The sequence below is a fragment of the Peromyscus eremicus genome, chromosome 4, assembly GCF_949786415.1.
Source record: "Peromyscus eremicus chromosome 4, PerEre_H2_v1, whole genome shotgun sequence".
In the NCBI taxonomy this organism is placed as follows: Eukaryota; Metazoa; Chordata; class Mammalia; order Rodentia; family Cricetidae; genus Peromyscus; species Peromyscus eremicus.
Window position 1 is genome coordinate 111,340,281 of NC_081419.1, and position 21,915 is coordinate 111,362,195.

The window sequence follows — 21,915 nt, forward strand, 5'->3', positions numbered from 1 at the left end:
AAAAGACTGTAAAAACTCTTCTGTTGAAATGGGATCATTTTGAAAATACATGAAAGAAGCAAGCTAGGATGATAGCTATAAACATAGACACTAACATTTAGGTAGAAATGAGATGAAAGAGTGCTTATCCATATATATGCCTCTGTCTACATACATTTTATTGCAGATACAACATCTGTAAAGATGATGCAATGAAGATGAGCTGGATTCTTGGTGTATAGCTTCATGTGTAAATGCCCGAGTTTCTGTTGTAGAACTCCTGCAATAGGAAATAAACTTTCAGAGCATCTGGAAGGAAACCCAAAAGAAAACATATCTGGAATGAGAAGCAGAGAATGCTAGTCAGGATTCACAGATCCAACTTCCAGAATTAGCAAGGCATAGCTCTTTGACATTGGCTTCCTAAGGAGAAAGCACATCAGACAGGTTAGAGGGATAGAATTAGTATGATTATTAAAAGAAGGGTCCCTAATGTTAAATTCCAATCATGTGAATTTTATCAACTTTAGAATGATAATCTGAGAATAAATGTGGCACCAGGATGGGGCTAAGGAGAAATGTCCGTATACCACCCTTATGAACACTTGCTATGTTTTTTTGTTATTATGTTTTGTTCTTTAAAAAAAAAGTTGTAGAGCAGCTGAGACAACAAGACAGGGTGGTCCAGGGATGGGAGTGCAGACACCTGGATTCTCCTGCTTCCCCCTGGATTCTCCTGCTTCCCCTGGCCTAGACTTGCTTGTAAGTTAGGACTGTCAACAAACTTTTTCCCTCCCTCAGCTTCCTGTCCCCAATAAGGAACTGACAGGGTTGAGCAGCATGCCATGTGAGAGTGTATATATTATAAGCTTTTGAATTTGATTATTTAACTGGTTACTATAAAAGTGTTTCTGGTGTGTGTGTGTGTGTGTGTGTGTGTGTGTGTGTGTGTGTGTGTGTGTGTGTTCCAATGTGCATATCTATCCTCAGAATCTCTCTTTCAGACATCTATCTACTCAGAACTTGTCTTGGTGCACCTTCACTATGATGGGCATCATGCATGCAGCACTGGGGCCGGGAGGAGGAAGAAACCAGCTGATTCAAGAACACCATTTCCAAATGAAACAGCTGAGAGGCTGAATGACTTTGCCTGGACAGTTCTTCCCAAGTTCTGATGTGCACAGGAACCATGTGGGGAATCTTGTTAACATGTGGGTCTGACTCCACAGGTAAGGACAGGTTTGATATTCTGTATTTCCCACCATCTCCAAGGAGATGCCAGTGTTTTTGTTATACAGATTGACCTTGGTGCCACAAGGTATGGGACACGGGATAACAGGCACACAGGGACACATGTCTTCTTAGAAGCTGAACTCCCCTCCCTGTCACTACTAGGTTCTGTGTGCTTTTCTGCAGAGGACCTAATTAGGAACTTAATTTCTGAAAGACCATAAAACAAAGAATCATGTGGAAACTGGAAACTTTGGTGTTTCTGCACCTCTTTCTCAGAGTTTCCAATTAGTTGATGTGGTAATTAATATTTTAACACATCTTAATTATTTCATTTTGTACATTTAATTTGTTCTATTTATATCTGATCTTCTGAAACCATTGCTAAGTCCTTTAGGTATGTTAAATTATAACTCTTATGATGTGAGTCTTATCCTTTATTTTAAATTGTTTTCTTAGTGTCTGTGGATCCTTTGTATATTTCTTATCACTTCCAAAGCCACTGAGGTCAGTGGACTGAAGAACAGTTATGACCCTCCCATCATTAATATACTAATATTCAGAGCCTAGGTCTGATCAATTAGGGAAAACATACTGCTGACATCCAAGACACCATGAAATCACTTTCCAGAAAAGCACTCACTACCATCTGTTTTCACCTTTTTCTTTGTGTATTTGAATTAATAAGACCTAAAGACCATTTTAGAATGAATGACACCTATACTTTATTCCCCAAACCTATATTCCAAGGACTGTTTAGTTATAATAACTTCATAAAGATTTGGTAGAGTTTTTGCTTTTATTTTTGTTTATTTTTAGACTTGTGATAATCAAACAGCTGGGAAATCTGCTTTCATTTTAAACTACTCCTTTATTTTGTTTTACTTTTCTTATTTTCAATGTGATTGGGGAATCATCCCAAGGCATCTTCTGATGAAGAAGAACTATAGTAGCCAGGGATGCTGCTCACCCACCTGGAGACAGTGACCCACCTTTGGGGTTCTCTCATGATCATTTTTGCACTCTTACTTCCTCTCTGCCTCCCGACACCCATTACATCTAATCCGTCTCACAACCACAGTTCAGAGACTTGCCTTTCCAAGCTGCTGCTTCTGTACTTTGTCCTGGCGCCTCACCTCCAGGAACAAGAGGCTCTTTCATATTTATCAGCAATTAATTGCAATCACTGCTGCTTTATGACCTCACAAAGGTCTTCATCCTCAAGGCTCAGTCATTGTTTCCTGCTGTGTGGTAGAGCTCGGTGATCACCATCTTTTCCCACCATTCAACTCACAGAGGTGCTAGCTCAGATGAATTTTCCAGCCTGCAATGGGGTGAGGCAGTGGCTCAATCACGTGAGTCAAGTTTTGACATTTAATGGGACATGAATTATCTTTGAACAATGTATTCTCCTGCCTCTAGCTTACTGTGGGCAACTGGGAACATGCTTTCCTGCATAATGACATCTCTGTAATGGAAAGAAAGGATGATTATTCAGACGCATTGGCATCTAGGGGAACGTTTTGAAAGCATCAGACCTTGGCCTGTTGTCGCTTTTATTCTATCTCATTGAAGGTCCAATATATGTCCCATGACATTAATGATAACATGGAAAGTACACAATGGCACCAACATGCTAGGTGGCGGCCCTCTTCTCTGTACTTCAGATATTGGTAGATCATGTCTCTTTTGAGACTCTGGGAGGGCTTAAAGCTTACATAATGGCCCATTCTTTATATCTGATAGACAAAATGATTTGGTGACCCTCCAAGTACAAATAAAAATGTGCAAAAATGAAACAAGTTTTAATGGTTAAGTCACTTCAAATAACCATCCCTTGAAAAGGGAGCAGTCGATGTGAGTAAGAAACCAATTTCTTCTTTTGGCAGAGAATGGAAGCCGTGATCTTAGACTCATGGTATGCTTGGAGTCCACTTCAGCATTCTCTACACTGTTCTCTTTAGCTGTTACTTATTTCATACATATTTACGTCATCTCCAAATAGACTCCATTTTCCTCAAATGTAAAGGCCCGTCTTTGTGTCTCATGTTCCTCTCCTGTTTCTACTCAGTAGGGAACATAGTTCCTGGTGTAGAATAGAAACAACAATATATACATATAAAATCATTTCTTGCCTTACTACCTTTGATATAGCTAAAGTCAAGGGAGCCTGGGCTGGGTTACAATTATTAGTCCTGATGCATTACATAGTAGCCCACTTAATTCTCACTATGAACTCAATATGTGTATATTACGCCTATTTTTGAGACTGGAAGGGCTATGGAAACTTGCACAGTGAAAAGAAGCAAAGTCACAACTAGAACTCGTTTTTGATAAATGTTTTTCTCTCCCATGTGGTAGTGTGATTATATCATTGCTCTTATGCTTTAATCTGGCTCTGACGTGCTTTCCTTAAATTAAAATAGACTCTGATCTGGGTCTAGCCTCAGACCCTTCTAGACAACAAGATAGACAATATTATCTTTAGAAACATGTAAAGATAACCTAGTGTGAGCCAAGAGAAGGTATAAAGATGCACTGTGACAATATTCTTGATTTACCTTTGGATTTTCTATCATTTTGCTTGTTTTTATATTTGTTCTGAGCCAATATCGGATATATTTTAAAATCTTTGAATACAGTTGTTCCATTCATGGACATATTGCATTCTCCTGTGTCTTTTTAAAAGAATTACTCATTTGTTATGGCTCAGCAGAAACACCCAGGTAACCTAGACACCCAATAACAGATGATCTTATGTTTATGTTAAGCCATTACATTTTCAGAAGATTTATCATACAGCAAATAAATACTAACTGGTACACATTCACATTTCAAGAATAATTTCATGCACAATTTGCATAGTATGAAGAAAGCTATGGGCAATGTGTTTGACATATAGTGGGTATTTAATAAATACTGATGTTTATCTTTCTACCATTTACCTAAAGAGATGTGCTTCAAAATTGGGATTTGTAGGTTCCAGCCACGTTATACCAATATTCATGTTTCGAGAAGTCAGAATCACGTGGAGATATGGGAAGTAACTTCTCTAATAATGTCTCTTGATGTGAGTCAGGACACTAGTGTTTCTTTCTTGCCTTCTCAAACAATAATGTTTAGAAATCCTTAATTGCTAGAAGAGACTGCAAACATTTACACACACTCCTGAATTCCTATCAACTAAATGATATTGATTCACGTTTATAGTTTTTCTTTGGACAGTATTTGTCAGAATATAGATAGTACTGATAGGAAGATTAAATGTTCTGAATTTGTGCCACCTGAAAATGTCATTGGCACTTTTGGGGCCTCAGTTTCCTCATCTTTAAGTCAAGAAAGTTGGACTTCCCAGCATGGCTCCTTGCTCCACACATCTGGACCTCGTCTGATAGCATTGAAGTGAAACTGGGAATACAACCTCTACAGCCCAGTAGCTCACTCTGAAATAGAACTCTGACACTGTTGTTGGTGCCTCGGTTTCCCCAGGGGGTTGCTTCATGGTATGTTCTGAGGTTTGTGTGATAAACCTACTTAAACATGAAACTGCTTAAAACATTGCTTGACCTATGGAAACTGTTAACAAATGTTAGATACTATTTCATTTGGCACAGTCATCTCTTAGGCAATGGCACTTTCATGAGATTTAAATGATGAAAGTTCAAATGGTGAACATCAACTCACTGGAGAAAACATGTTTTGAAATTCACACATACACAGACACATACAGAGACACACACAGATACAGACACAGATAGACACATACACACACACACACAGACACACAGACACACAGACATACACACACACAAGAATTAAACATCCTCAAGCTTTTACATTCAGAATTCAATATCTTTTTTCCTCACGTACATGGGTGTGGTGTCTTATATGAGAAACTTATTTTAGTTCTGAAGTTATGTTTCTTTCTCATTGATAGATACATCTTGGCAATACAAAAGAAGCAGTTTAATGCAGTGTTAAGAAAGCAGGATTCTGTGTAGCTGGGGAGGTGGCTCAGGGTTAAGAGCACTTGCTGATATTTCAGTTACTAGGCCCCACATGGCAGCTCATGAACATCTGTAATTCCAGTTGCAGGGCATCTAACAACCTCTTCTGACTTCCAAGCACACCAGGCTGGCATGTGGTCCATATATGCATGTAAGCGAAACACTCACACACATAAAGAATATAAGTTCTAAATATAAAATTAATTTTAAAAAAGACATGGGTTCTAGCTCTGGCTCTGCCACTTGTTAAGTTATGGTAATAGGTAATACGTAGATAATAATGTCTACTTCATAATTACTATCTGAATATGATACATTTAAAAAAGTACCTGACACACATTAGGCTCTTAAGAAGTAGTCTGTATTAGTATGTGTTATATTCCATTTCCACTAGAATTGGCTTAAAAGAAGCATTAGGAGCCCAAACACCATCCATGGAAACTGTTTCGGGATGACTTAGGCAGATGAGGGTAGGGATGCTCTTGTTAACCTGCCACATTCTCTTTACCAAACTGGGGTTCCATAGCTCCATATGCTAGGAGCATTGTCTGTTAAGGCCTTACAGCTGCCTCTTCCTTTGGATAATTGCCCTTGACCAAATGGGGAATTGCCTAGCCTAGGAAGTTTTGCAATGTCCCTGCCACTGGGGGTGGCTCATAGCCAATGACTAGCTGATGCAGGGCCACAGAAGCACCCTTTGCCTCAAAAAGGGAGGGATTACACAGGGTGTAACCCATGCTTCAGAGCTCCCTATGGGATCTGACTGAGGCTAGATTCCAGCAGAAACCACACCCTTACCCTCTGACCTCTTCCCTCCTATTCTCGTTATCAACAAATGATTTTCTAGATAAGCATATCTGTAATCTGTAATCTCAGTACCCAGAAAAGTAAGTCATGAGAACAGCAAGTTGAAGGTTACCCTCAATTACAGAGCAAGACCCTGTCTCAAAACAAACAAACAAATACACTATCAAGCGAATCTCCATCTTAGGATCCACTTTGACGCCCCCATTACTTAGATAGAATGAAAATATAAACTGATTATGAACCGTTCTATAGTGGTTGGGGACATTACCAATGTGCTTTCTAGCAGGACAAGTGCCTTAGGTAGGTGTAGTTCTTGTTCCATCTAAGTTTTTGTTTGGGGAAAGAGGCTGCTGTAACACATTAGGAGTTGTGATGACCAGAGGACAGAAAGCATTGCCATTTACAGGAACTAGCAACTATGGGCTTCTCGGTTGTTGAGGTCTCTGTGGCAAGCACATACAGGCCTATGGTGAAATATAAATCCCATGCATAGATTGTGATGAACAGTGTGATATGACAATGTTAATACCAAATAGACTTGGGGTCTTCAGCATCCAAGATGCTCTCCATCCTAAACTACATGCTCTCAACTTCTGACTATCTGGAAAATTTTTCTTAGAATGTGATAGTTACTTTCCTTCCATATTCACTGAAGAATGCTGGGAATAAACTAAGATGCTGAATTTGGCTTCCTCTGAGGTATTGGCAGGTAGGCGCAGAACAAGTTTTCCATGGCTGGGTCACAGTCCTCTGTCTCAGAAAGAGATAGGAGGTAAAGCCAGATAAGTCCAGATTTAGTCTTTCAAGTTCTAAAGAACCAGCCATTCACCTGGTTCCAAGACATAGTGTATTTGGAAGTTCCTGGGGTGGGAGGGGAGAATTTTCTCAGTGTTTTCTTTCTCCCTGAAAGTTCATAGGGTATCTCTTGTCCTACTTCTATGCATTCATTTTTACTTCTGTCTCTATAAGATATCTTATAATTATGTTTCTGTAAATGTAATTCAACAAACTAGTTAACATTTACCATTATGCTCTCTTTTCAAAGACCTTATGCAGTACATCTTTTGCTTCTTGCTGTCATGGAATAGAACTTGGTCCAGGTTCTTAGAGCATCAACTGAAAGTAATAGCCTAACTTAGAATAGTAATGATTGTGTATGTCAAAGGGTACTGTAACTCAGACTGGTGAATAAATTGTACATAAATTAGAGATAAAGAAGACATATGAGACTATGGTGGGTCATATGGGTCTTATACCTGTGGTTTAGTACAATGTTCTCTCATATTAACAAGACAACTCTAGTGTGAGTATCTGAAAAAAATACTCCAAATCATTATCTCTATTATTTTAGAACGGTTTGAAACCTAGAGAAAAATGGACGGGCAACAAACAAATGGACAATAGCAACACCCAAAACATGCAGCAAGAAAGAGGGATCATGAGGAAAACCTTTAATGGCAGCAACATTCCAACAACTTTTTACATGTATGTCATTAGCTCACAATCCTCCTAAAAATGCTTTGCTCAGTTCTCGGGAAGAGTGAAGAGACAAGCAAAGTGAGATGGTTTCGGTTTGATATATTTCATAAGAACGCTGGGGTGGCCCACTCAACTGGTAGACGATCAGATGTTTGTCCCCTCAAAACTTGCTTCCAAGATGTGACCCGTTTCAATGTCCAGTAAGTAACTGGTAGCTTTTGTGGCTCTCGTCAAGAAACAGAAATGTTTGTTGTCCTAGGAGTGAATTACATGTCATTCTGTTTTGGAGACTTTACAGACTGAGTCTGGTCTGAGAGAATCTTCTCATGAAGAAGGGCTGGAACTGGAAGTGTGTGGCCTGAGTTAGATTTAGGAATCATGTCAGGTCAGTATGGGTCAGGAGGATAATTTTTCTTGTAAGAAAGCAACGACATTTCTACCCAAAAGGCATGAGAGTCCTTGAGGCTGAGAAATGGAGTGCATAGGCCATGAGCCTTCAGAAAAGACAGATATAGAAGCTTCAGTTTGAGCCAGTGTCAGTCAAATCCCTGTCCCTAGGCATATTGAATTTGTTTTTGACATTGTGACTTCCTAGGCAAGGGTCACCCAGAAAACCCATGGAAATGATCTTGGAGCTGGTTTTTGTAAGGGGAAACACAGACATAGAACAGCCTTGAAGAAGTATATAGGAAGTCCTCCATAATTCAGATGTGGGATGTGGGTGAGGATATTAGGTTCAAGGAGAGGCCTTGGAAAGATGAGAAAACCAAACTCTGCTGTAGGCTTGGATGTCTTTGCTTCCTCCTAGCTTATGGTTCTGCTCTCCGAGAGACTGGGTTAAAGTGACTGCAGTCTACCCTCTTTTTCTTTAAGAATTCTTCACCAGGCAGAGCTTGCCTTCACAAGGCCTGGGGCAGGATGTAGTGGGGGTATGCATTGGTTCTTTTGATCATCATTTCACTGTAAGCAATGGGATAGAGTTCATGTTTCCTTCCTGCCCTTTCCTATGAAGCATGCAGTTGAGTGGGTGGTTCAGCCAGAGATACCCAATAAATATTTGCTGGTGAACATAATGAAGGCACACTGATGACAGCAAGGTGTTAGCCTCACCCCTTCCTGACTGTCGGAGGTGACACCCATGTGGTCCTCACTCTGTGTTCGTGGGAGACTTTGAAGCATTGGCTGAGCCTGGAGTCTTGGCTAGGATCTGTCTTGGAACATGCCGCCTACCTGAATTTCCTTACAGTCTCTGCTTTCCAGAGCTCTTCATTTCCAATGACAGGAATTACTCTTCCTCCTAACGAGTGTGTAGACAGAAGAGGGAATTAAGGAGACAAGTAGAAACCACCCAGCAAGATGAGTTGTGTGCACGGCAGGGCCGGGAAAGGAGAAAAGAAAAAAAAAATGTTTCCAAATAGTATTGTGTGAGTTCTATAACTTTCCACTAATCCATATGTGGATTTGTATGAGCACTCATTCCTAACATCTAAGACAAGATCCAGACAAAAATGCTCCTACTGAATAAATCCAGGAGAGAGGTTTGTTTATCAGGGCCTAGTATTGTTTGAAAACTCAACATCTGTCAAAGACTTGTAGGTCTTTGCCCCCCACACTTTCAGCAGGTGCTTCTGGTCCTTATGACACTGCTGACTGGATTTTAAAGAAACAATCGTTTGGAAGGCGTAAGGTAATTTCTACACATTGACTCTAACTCCAGCCAGGCCTCCTTATTTCTTGCTTGCAAAATTATAGAGCTTCCAAATCCTTGCTTCTCATCTCATCTTCTCAGATATGTCCTCCTCACAGAAAATTAGTCTTTCTAGAGTCGGACTTTTAAGACATTTTAGTACTCCCCCAAGTCCTGAGTAAAGAATCTTCAAATGTGGAACATATGTTTCTCTCAGCTCAATTTTTGACTACTGCCATTCCTTCATTGGTCTTATATTTTAAGACATAAATTTTTGAATAGAGTATAAGATAAATATAGAAGAAAGCATGTGATGTTCGATGGATCATGAAGGTCACAATCAAACAAAATGGCCACTGTGACATAGAGCAGGACACAGCTAACACTATTCCTTTCAGCAAGTAGTTCACGGGGGTAGTCATTTGTCTTAACTTGTAACCCCTTGGAACTTTAAATACATAGAATCATAGACTGTGTATTCAACTATGCTTACTTCATCTATATTAGTTTCTACTCTTGATAGACAGCTGAGTCACCTCCAACCTTGGGCAACTGTGAATGTATACTCACATAAAGTTTTGCTCTAAATTTGTTAGAACCCCTAAATGGTTATCATGAAGGGAAATGTTGATAAATCGGCTATGGTAAATTAAGAATCCCCATTTTTCACTATTAAGAAAGAAAAGGATGCAGGATATAGCTGAGTGGTTGAAGACTTATCCAGTATGCATTATATGCACTATGCCACAAATAAATAAATAAATGACTGTCTAAAAGAGGGCCCCATTAAAAAAATATTTTACATCTGTATTTCTATCTATTTCTATGTGCTCCTACCTTGAGTATATAAAGAGCACCTGTAAACCAAAAAGGAATAAAAACAAATGACCTGGATAGTAAATTGGCAGGAGACTTGAACATGCAATTCACAAAACCAATTTGCAAATAGATGGTGGCTCTAGACATGTGAAAAGCACAAACTGTTGGGAGACCTTGCTTCTCAGCCTGACTCATTGTCTCACAACTTTCAAAACAGGCCACATATCTTCACACAGGCCTTTGGCTCCCAGGGATTCCTTATCTCTTCTTACACCTACTTATCTTTTAAGGACCTGGCAGAACAGCGCCAGCTCTTTCCAAAGGCTTCCCTGGCACTATGAGGTGGAATTAATTGTTTTCTTTGGGATCTGAAAGTGTGATTCAATTGAAGTATAACTGTGATCTTTATGTCCTCAGTGCACAGTACTGTTCTTGATGCATGAAAGGTAATCAATACATGCCTTCCTTACTGAATGTCTTACTTTCCCCTCAAGCCTCCAGATAGGATCTTAAACCAGTGAGGTATATATGGTAACAAAGCCTTTCTATGTTGCACACAGAGTTTACTAGCCAATGTAAAGGTTACATCATAGAGAAAAATGCTGGCTTATCTCCAGAATCATAAGCTCATATTCAATGAATGGTATCACCACAGACCTGTAGGCAAGACATTACTCTATTATACTTTGGGCTACATGTTAAGATGTATGTATGTATGTATGTATGTATGTATGTATGTATATTTAAAAGTTCCATTGCCTCCCAGAATGATAAAGGCAGTGGGTAGTTGGAGTCTATGCTTACTTAACATATAAGTGGGTGGCTACAGGACTGATGAATTTGAAGTGAAGGAGCCACGTGACAGAGTGGAAATGACATCATGTGCTCTTTCCTCTGCTCTAACTTGAATGAGGCAACATATCTGTCTAGACTAAGTTTTTTTGATCACCCTCATTTCCTGGGACCATTTCATACTTTTACAGAGTTCTGTTTTCTCCTATCTCCAAGGGTTTCCTGCCTCTTGCTTGTTTCCAGCCTTATAGAATTGCTTCGATCAGAATGCTTTGTTTCTTTACCTCATTTTAGCCGAATGAGAATTTTTTAATGGGAGGACCTGGGCTACAGAGATGGCTCAGCCGTTAAAGGCTAGGCTTACAACCAAAAAGAGAAGAAGACCTGTCTTTCAGGAAAGTTTATGTTCCAGAGTTAGTGCCTTTTACACAGTGGGTTAGCCACAATATTTATTGAGTCAGTGGCTACATGATTTATTATTTAAATAAAAGGGGGGATTCTCATTTTTTAACCTTTATATTAGTATTTTTTAACATAATTTTTTATTGATTCTTCAGGAATTTCATATCATGCACTCCAATCCCACTCATTTCCCAATTACTACATATCTGCCCCCACTCCTGTAGTATCCCCCACAAAAGAAGATAAACGATATTAATTAAAAACAAAACAAAACAAACAAAAAAAACCCATTTTCCTCCTCTATCTTTCTCACCTCTCCAATACCTCTTCATTCATCTTAGTGGCATTGGAAGCTGCAGTGTGTCACACAGTATACCCTTTTGTAAATTCAGCTTTACTTGCAAATGTTCATTGCGATGAGTTGTTGGTTCAAGACCTCTGGATTCTGGTGCACCATTAACAGTGGATCCTCACCAAAACTCTCGAATATCCTGCTGTTGCCCTGAGTCACGGAGTCTCTTCATGCACTCTGGCAAGTCAAAACGGGATAGATGTTGGGGTAGGCCAACTCAAAGCTCTGGATGTGGGTCTGAGTGGGAGCTGATTTGGTCAGTCTGGGCCACTGGGAATGCCCCCCCCTCAGGTGAGGGGTGGAGAGCTAGCTCTACCACACCCATGGTGAGGAATGGGGCCGTCTCTCCTGAGTGTGGGGGCAGCTCTCCCATGAGGAGTGGGACCAGATCTTCTGCTGCACTGGCTGTTGATGGGCAGGGCTAGGGAAGGACAGTGCCAGCTCAGCATGGCCCTTGGATTTCAAAATGCATGGTTCCTATGCCCCGCTTGGTAATATGGGCCACAGAGATCAACACCACCCCCAAATGCAGCAGGATTGTAGACCCAGATATCTGCATGGCCTTTGATGGTAATAGAAGCCATGAACATCAACACAGACCCTGACTTTGGTGGGGCCACCGACACAGACATGGCCTCAGCTGCAGCTTGGACCCTGATGTCACCATGGCCCAAGTAGCAGGGAAGGTCACTTAGATCTATATGACCCGGGCTGCAGCATGACCCTCAGACACCAACAGGGCTGCAGGTAGCAACCCAGACTCTGGGCATCTGAATGGCCTTCAGTGGTAACTGAAGGCACAGAGATCAACACAGATCCTGGCTCTAGTAGGGCCATGAACCAAGGCATGGCCCTTGGCTGCAGCTTGGGACCAGATGTTACTGTCACCATGGACCTAGGTGGCAGAATAGGCCACTCAGATCATCCTGGCCCTAGTGGCAGCATGGCTCTTGGACACCAACATGAACTCAGGTGTCTATCCAGACCCTGGGCATCCATATGACTTTTGATGGCAACATGGGCCATGGATGTCAATACAGACCCTGGCTGTGGTTGGACCATGTACCCAGCAGCAGCCCATCCCTGGATGTTACTGTGACCACAGGAGGCAGCACAAGCCACTCAGATTAGTATGACACAGCTGCAGCATGGCTCTGGGACACCGACATGGCCTCAGGTAGCAGGCCAGACCCTAAGCATCCACATAGCCCTCGGTGGTAACAGGAGCAATGGGCATCAACACAGATGCTGGCTGCAGTAGGGCCATGAACCCAGACAGGGCTCTCAGCTGCAGCTCAGGCCCAGATGTCACCATGCCACTGAGTGGCTGGACAGGCCACTCAGATTGGCATGGACCCTTTTGCAGCACAGCCCTTGGACACCAATGTGGCCACAGGTGGCAGCCCAGACCCTGGGCATCTGTGTGACCTTAGGTGGCAACATGGGCCATGAATGTCAACACATACTCTGGTTGGGTTAGGATCATGGACCCAGACATGGTCTTTGGCAGTAGCCTGGGCCCATATGTCACCATGGTCCCAGGTGGAAAGCAGGCCACCCTGTGGAATATTCCTTTCCACTGTATGAATATATGTCGCTCTGATTGGTTTAGTAAAGAAGCTGACTGACCAATAGCTGGACAGGTAGAGGTTAAGCAGGCCTGGCAGACAAAACGTGTGAAGAAGAAGAGGAGTCTTGAGAATCACAAGGAGATGCAGAGAGAAACAGAGGAACTTGCTATACTGAGAAAAGGTATCAAGCTATGTGGCAGGCTGTAGATAAGAAATATGGGTTAATTTAAAATGTAAGTGTTAGCTAGTAACGAGCCTGAGCTTTTGGCCAAGCATTTATAATTAATAATAAGTCTCTGTGTGGTTATTTGGGAGTGGCTGCTGGGACACAGAGAAACTTTGCCTACACCACCCATATCACATCAGCCTGTTCCTCACCACCTTCCCTTCTTTAGTTCTACCTCTTTCCATAGCACATGAACTGGTCCCCTTCTCTTCTATTTCTGTACCATATATTTGCTCATCATAATGATACTTACCCACCTGACTTCTCAAGGCACTCAGTAGGCCTATGGATGTTTTCAGCCAGCCCAGGCTTTGAGGACCCAGGTTGGCCTGTGGGTGTCTTTCATATTAGTATGTTTTCAATATTACTCAGTTGTTCAAATGATTTTCTAACTTACTAGATTTTATTTTATTTTACTTTTAGCTTAATGTGTCTTACTAAAGAATTGTAAAACTTCTCAGTACTCACAGAAGACAATTTTTGCAATTTTGAAGATTTCTGCTTGAATTCTTTTGAATTCTAGAAAAGCTGTTTTTTCCTTTTATTGAAAATAGTTTCCTCTGCTACTCCTTAGTTCCTCCCTCCTTTCCTTCCCATCTGATTCATTGCCTTTTTGTCTCTCATTAGGAAACAAACAGGCTTCTGAGGGATAATCATAAAATAAAATATAATACAATAAAACAAAACTAACATATTGGAATATGATAAAACAAAGATGAAAAGAAGTCAGGGAAAGGCACAAGAAACACATATAGATGCAGAGATGCCCTTGTCCACACACTCAGGAATCCCATAAAAACACTAACTGGAAGGTATAATATATACCCAGAGGGTAGAGTAGAGAGAAAAAATATAAATAAAACAAAAAATTTTAAAAAACCTGACATGATACAATGAGACAAAGAAACTCCAAAGATGCCCCTGAGTTCATTTTCTGTTGGCCATCTGCTGCTAGGCATGCAGCCTACTCTTAAGAGTAGTTTGTTATATTTTTGGTTGTGAGACTAGCCATAGCCTCTACATCAGCTCCTGCCTCGGGGATCCTGCTCTATTTGAATTCCTGTGCTGATTTCCTTTGATGATGACCAGCAATGTGGAAGTGTAAGCCAAATAAACCCTTCCCTCAAATTAGAAAAAAATAAAAAGAAAGAGAGGAAGGATTGTAAGAGCCAGGGAGGTCAAGGTCATCACAAAGGAACCCACAGAAACAACTAACCTGGGCTCACAGGAGCTCACAGAGTCTGGACCGACAGCTAGGGAGGTGGCATGGGACTGACCTAGGTCTTCTGCATATGAATGACATTTCTATAGCTTGGTGTGCTTGTGGAACTCCTAGCAGTGGGATCAAAGCCTGTCCCTAAAACTTGAGCTGGCTTTTGGGAACCTATTCTCCACACTGGGTTGCCTCACCAAGGTTTAAATCATGTTTTGTTGACACCCATGAGAGGCCTGCCCCTTTCTGAACAGAAACAGAGGAATGGAGGATAACAGGCAGGCAGAGGGGAGGCAAAGTGGGGGAGAGAATGGAAAGAGAGGAAGGAAGGGAAACTGCAGTCAGGGTGTAAAATAAATGAAAAAAATTAATTAATAAAAAGAAAAAAAAAGAGTAGTTTGTTTCCCCAGTGAGACTTCCTTGGAGAAAACTAAATTTTCATTTACAAGTAGTTATCAATTAGTAATAGCTTCTGGCTTAGGGATGGGGCATGTGTCCACTTCTCCTTTTAGGTCTAGGACCACATCTGGTGCAGATGAATGCAGGCCCTGTGCACACTGCCTCAGTTTCTGTCAATTCATATGTGCTTTGATCCTGTTGACTTAGAGAGCCTTGCTCTCAACCCCCTCTGGCTCTTATATTCTCTTTGCATTCTCTTCTGCACGATTCTCTGAGCACTGAGGGGAATGATTTGATGGAGACATCTTGTTTAGGACTTAGTGTTCCGATGTCACTCACTCTCTGCATAATATCTGGTTGTGGGTCTCTGTATGTATTCCCATACATTCCTGTAGGAGGAAGCAATTTTTTATTATGACTGAGCAAAACACTGATATATAAGTATGGTAGATGTACTTAAGAGTCACTTTATTTCTATATTCTTTCAGTAGAACAGTAGTATTTGGTTTTATCCTAGGTCCCTAGGCTATTTAGTCTCAGGTTCTTGGTCACCCAAGCAGTATCCAGTATGAGTTCCATCTTGTAGAGTGGGCCAGATATTGGTTGTTTATTCCCACAAGCTTTGTGCCACCATTGTACTAACATTATCTTGTAGGCAGGTCACCACTGTAGATAAAATGGTTTGTAGTTGGATTTGTGCTTATGTTTCATCCTTTGTAGCACACAGAGTACCTTCCTGTACCAAAGATGCTAGAATGTAGGGTTGAAGGCTCTATGTAGGCATCAGCTTCACTTTTCCATGTTTAATGATTTTTGTAGGTGTTGTCTTCAGCAATAGGGTCTTGCTGTCAGTTTGTGGAGAGCAACTTATAGTCTTGGCAATAGCTTGGGTTGTTTGGAGTTCTATGGGTACCTTTTGGCCAAAAATTCATTGGAAGTAGCCCATTCCCAGTACTGGAAGCTTCATTTGGTGACAAGAGATATCCAACTGGGGCTGTGTCTCCCCCATTATTTGGGGAATGTCATTTAGATTGCCTTCATGTATGTATATTTTTAAGAAGCTTATATTGTCATTTTATTGATTTTCTCAAAGAAATAACTCTTTGTTTCATTGATTCTTTAGGTTGTTTTTTCTTTTTGTTATTGTTGTTTCTGTTTTATTAATTTCAGTCCTTATTTTGATCATTTCTTGCTGCTTACTTCTTTTGGATATGACTTCTTTTTGTTCTACAGCTTTCAGATGTGTAGTTAAGTTACCAGTATGAGATTTGCTAGGTGTGGCCACTGCAGGTTACAGGTAAAATGGGTTTCTAGTTATTGGGAGTTGATGTTTAGGAATAGGGATAGACTGAGGATAGATAGATGTACACAGGATATTCCACCAGAATCTGCTTAGTCTCCAGCCAATGAGGGAAGAGATTGAGGAGAGAGCACAACTGGTAGTCTGCTACAGAGCTGGGGATGAGACTGGGAATTGGATTTGGAGGAGAGGAGGGAGAATGAAGATCTGAAGCTCATCTACCAGTTTCACAGGCCTAGTTGCTTCTATGGCAGGCTTGGCTGGAATGTTTGCCTGCTGGAGTTGGGGACTAGAAAAGAGAGCATTGCAACCTGAAGCAATAGGCCACATTCTCAGTAGGAGCTTGGTGTCTGGGAAGGAAGGACAAAGACAGGCAGGGGCACGGAAAAGAAGAAAGAAAATTCCAGAATGTTTTGGGCTTTGAGAGCTGAATCCTGTTAAGATTTAGTGGCTAGCATCTGTAATCTCAGCACTTAGGTGGTTGAGACAAGATAGGAAGTTGAAGGTTAGCCTAAGCTACATACAAAGACCCTGTGTCAAGAGAAAGAAGGAGCAGAAAGGAGGAGGAGGAAGAAAGGGAAGAATTAAAGGAAAGAGAGAAGGAATAATGGAAGGGAGAAAGGGAGGGAGGGAGGGAGGAAGGAAGGGAGGAAGAGAGGGAAGGAGGAAGGGAAGGAGTGTTGGGGTCTGTGGGAGTCCAGCTCCCACCTTTTAAAGGGTTCTCAGGTGAAGGGGAGAGGGATACGAAAATATCAGATAGAAAGGTAGACCTAGACAATGAGGAGAAAGACAGAGCTTCAGGAGGGCCTATGTCAATAACCAACAATCCCTTTGTTTATTCAAAAGTGTTTTTTATAATATGCCAAGGGGAGAGGCAAAAGACCTCCTCCTTGCAAGATCAAAGCACACTGTACAACCAAATGTAGACCCTTCCAAACACCTGGTAAACACACCTGTGGCCAAATCATCCATTATGAAGCCCTGATGGGTAAAGCAAGCTTAGATTCTCTGACCCTGAGTAATTTGTGCTCATGAAAATTTGCCCTTCTTCATAATATAATTTTTTAAGTGAAGATATATAGCTTAACTTTTTACAGCTCTGAATCAGCTTTCCACTAAGAGCTTGCAAGTAGCTGGAATAATTATAGCAATACTCCTGCTCCTTATGGCTGCTATACCTCCTACTAAAGGAGTAGAGGATGATAAAGATAGAATGGCCTTTTTGAATGTGTCTAAGATGTCTATAGCAGTCTTAGCTAGACCAAAACCTTTCTTAAATCAAAAACTCTTGATGAAAGTGCATCAAATACATCAGTAAACTCCTAATGCATCTGCATCAAATCTAAGAACTTAGCATTGCCATTATCATTAACATTAACAGGTTAACAACTTAATTCTAACATAAATATTACTATACATAATTATAATTCTCTCAAACTTACATCCAAAAGCAAACTCTCAATAGAATTATTTACACTTTACAAACTTTAGCAAACATTCAAAAGTAATTTCTTAATAGAACTACAAAAATCATAGGGTACATTAACATAAGTTAATATTAATCCACTCAAAGGACAAGAAAATTCTGTTTTTTTTTTAATTAGAGAGACTGAGGAATATTAACTCCCCCTTTCCATTATAATTTTTTAAACTTCATCTTGAGCCTAGGTAGAAAAAACAAATTTCTCTATTTCTACACAAACAGTTCCATTTTTTACATAAACAGTTTGTGAGTCACCACAGTTAACAAAGCATATATACATAGGTGAAATAAAAAATTGTCCCATTGCAATTGAACCACTCCTGTCCATCCCATTTAAGTCTGAAAAGTTCAAAAAGTCAGTTCTGACACCAGTCTTAATGTTCCACTGAAAGCTTTCTGATACCAATCTTAAAGTGTCAAATACTAAGAAACTCACAACCAAAAACTTTTTACAGTTTCCCTGAATGCAACAATTCAGTTCAAACAAGAGTCTCTAAAGCTAACTCTCAGCTACAACTTGCTTTCTAGCCTTCCCCTAGGAAATTGGCTCTAGGACGAAGGCTGTATTAGTCACCTTAGCTGAGTGGTTGCACAGTCTTCTTGAAAAAGTTCTCCTTTTAGCTAGCTGAACCAGGAAGCTGTCTCCTAAAGGAACCATGCATTTGTCTGCTGCCAGCAAACAGAAGCTGCAGTGACTTCAGCTGTGTGTTCCAAGTCTACTATTTTTACAATCCTAATCTGGCTCTCATCTTCAGACTGCCAGCCTAGAGACACTGTATTCTAAGGCCATGAGGCTCTCAACCACCTCAAGTCACAAGGACTCAAACTACCTTCCAGCTGCTACGAGCTGTGGCTTCTTCGGTCCCATTACCTGCCCTGCTGGTGGCTCTGTGTTCAGCACTTTGGCCCCAGAGTTTGCATGGCCAATTGCTGCCCTCAGGGCAACCCTATGCTTTACCCTGCAGCTGGGAGCACAGGCTGGCCTCCAGTGAGTCTCCACTGTTCAGCTTAGAATGCTGCTGTTGCATGCTGCTGCTAGAGACTCAGACCCTGTATGTTTCATTGCTGCCGATGACACAGTGATGTCCTGTGGGTCAGCTGCTGTTCTTGCTGCTTCTTGCACTTATGGTGGGGACTTCTGAAGCCACTCTTTCAGACTGCCAAGTCTGCAGTAGTTGCTTAGTACTGGATGCTATTTTATGCATCCCAGGTCCCATGCTAGGGAAAAACTACTCTGTTATACTATTATACCTTCACTATGTCCCTATACCTACACCTACATTTCTCAAACTCTATGATTTACTTATATTACACTTTTATTACACTTTTAGACCTAACTTAGTAGATAGATAAAGACTGAGAGAGAGAAAGAAATAGAGAAACAGAGACAGAGAGAGATACTTGTTGCAGCCTAACTTGACTATTCTGCTTTATATTTCAATTTTACTCTTGAAGGATAGAATATCACTGCTTCAACTTAATTCATTACCAGGCATGCCCTCTTAATTTATGGTGCTCCCTCTCTTTTATCCTTTGTACCTAATCCCCATGTTCAGGGAGCCATCTGTTGGGGTCTGTGGGAGTCCAACTCCCACGTTTTGAAGGGTTCTTTGGTGGAGGAGAGAGGGATAAGAAAATATCAGATAGAAAGATAGACCTAGATGATGAAGAAAAAGACAGAGACACAGAATGGCTTTGGGAGGGCCTGGGTCAATAACCAACAGCCATTTCATTTATTCAAAAGGGCTCTTTATAATATGCCAAGGGGCAGGGCAAAAGACTTCCCCCTTACAAGATCAAAGCACACTGTACAATCAAGTGTAGACCCTTCCAAATACCTGGTAAACACGCCTGTGGCCAAGTCATCCGTTATGAAGCCCTGCTGGGTAAAGTAAGCTCAGATTCTCTGACCCCGAGTAATTTGGGCTTCCGCAAAGGAGAAAGGGATGGAAGAAGGAAAGGAGGGAGAGAGGGAGGGAGGAAGAGAGAGAGATTATTTCCCATACTTGTATTGAGCAATATGATCAATGGGGGAGATAATTGGAAGTAAGGGCTTCTCTCCATTCACACTATGTGCTTTAATCTTTGTTTTACCATGAGAACATGGCCCACAGAATCAACTAGGCATGGCTGGTTCATAGGGATTCATAGAGACTGAAGTGACCAACACGGACCCTGTATGGATCTGAGCTAGGTCCTCTGCATATACCTTATGGTGTTTTTGTGGGACTCTTGACAATGGGAGCTGGGAGGGGAGCATGTGTGCAACTCTTCCCTTTTTCTCCTATTGGTTTCCCTCATCCAGCCATGATGTGAGGGTTTGTGCCAAGTCTTATTGCATCTTGTTAGGTCATGTTTGGTGAATATACCTGGGAAGCCTGCTTTTTTTTAGGGAAATGGCAGAGGAGTGGTGGGGGAGGGACTTGGAGAGGTGGAAAGGGGAAACTACAGTTGGGATGTAATTTATGAGAGAAGAATAAAAGTTAAAAAAATAAATACTTGTCTTATATACTTATGAATTAGACAAAATGTATCAACAAATAATTTTGTGTAAGTCTGACTTCTAACACATAGTCTACAAGGTGGGCACCTGGAGCATGGTACTGCTGTCTTCAAAATAGGGTCATGCCACATTCTACTGGGAAGAGTCCTGGGCTAAGCAAGTAGTTGACACTTTACCACAATGCTTAGGCTCCTCAGCCATCTGTGAAGGGATTCTCTCTGTAAATCCTTACCTTTCCTCAGGTTTTGTGAGAAAGTTGTAGTCCTTAAGTCTTTGGATGACTAACCAATCCCTTCTGCTCCCACTGGGAAACATGAACTTTTCTACACTCCTGTGACAAGTGACTATAAGGGGGTGTTCCACCAACATCCTTTATGCTGTCATTGCTTCTTCCCCCTCTGGGATAACAAGAACCAGGAGCTGTGGAGGAGATATCCCAGACCTGGGAATTGCAAGTCAAGGCTTCCTGAGAGGAATTTACTGAAGTTTTCCAATCCTTCTTGAAGGTGCTGAATACTTTGGGCCCTAGATATCACTAAATACTAAGGAGAGCATACATTTTAGAACCTATTGTGATGTCCAAGCCCTTTAAGGGAGATATGTTGCAGGATAGGTTTTGACTTGAGAGAGTAAGTTGGGTGGTCCCCCCCCCTCCCAACTCTGTTGCTACTTCTGTAAATTCTAAAACAGTACTTCTGTTGATGCTCACATTCTAAATAATTGTTTGGTCCCTGTGGTGGTTTGAATAGGAATGTCCCTCATAGACTCATGTGTTTGAGTGCTTGGCCCATAGGGATGGTACTATTAAGAGATGTGGTCTTGTTAGAGTAGGTGTGGCATAGTTGGAGGAAGTGTGTCACTGTGGGGGTGGGCTTTGAGGTCTCAGATGCTTAAGCTCAAGTTCAGTAGCACACAGTTTTTCCCCCCTGCTACCTGAAGATGAAGATGTAGAACTCCCAGTTCCTTCTCCAGCACCATGTCTGCCTACACACTACCATGCTTCCTGCTGTTATGATAATGGACTAAACCTCTGAAACTGTAAACCAGCCCCAATGAAATGTTTTCCTTCCTTTATAAGAGTTGCTGTGATCATGGTTTCTGTTCATAGGAATAGATACCCTAAGACAGCTCCCACACAAATTGCTAGGAAATATTTAAAACTACAGTTAGTTTTTATGAACATTTTTATTCTTAGTAGATTATTACTCATTTTTCTATTTATTGAATACCTAGATTGTACAAATGCTTTAGGAGGAACTGTATAAGCATTTACCCCCTTAGTTATTCCCTCCAAACATTATTTAGTAAAAATGTCTAAATAATTTTTTACAAAATACAATTCTGTGTGAACCATTTGAAATATCTTTTACAGGCTACCATTATTATTCATATATTAAAAATCCTAACTGCCCTGGTTTGACCATTACATATTTTATACATGCATTTAATTATCATGTGATACCCCATAATTAAGAAGCAGTGTAATGCATCCACAAAAACACAAAAATTAGAAAGACTAACAACAATAAAGTAGCACACACTATATAGTTATGATATGTCAGAAAAATATGCTACAAAATTGATTTATTAAAACCTCTGACTTGGCTACAATAATCACTGAATGCCTGTTCTACTGATGAGGAAGCTAAGGCTCAGAGTTTAGGAA

General features: G+C 41.0%; 1 long non-coding RNA gene across 1 annotated transcript; it reads right to left on the bottom strand.

The window, feature by feature from the left end:
- Positions 1 to 2,196: 2,196 nt before the first annotated feature.
- Positions 2,197 to 20,890, bottom strand: LOC131908570 (uncharacterized). Its single transcript, XR_009378620.1, has 3 exons — positions 20,482 to 20,890; positions 3,200 to 3,295; positions 2,197 to 2,533 (listed from the first exon to the last, which is right to left on the bottom strand). It is a non-coding gene; the product is annotated as an uncharacterized LOC131908570 (long non-coding RNA).
- Between the last annotated feature and the right edge of the window lie 1,025 nt (positions 20,891 to 21,915).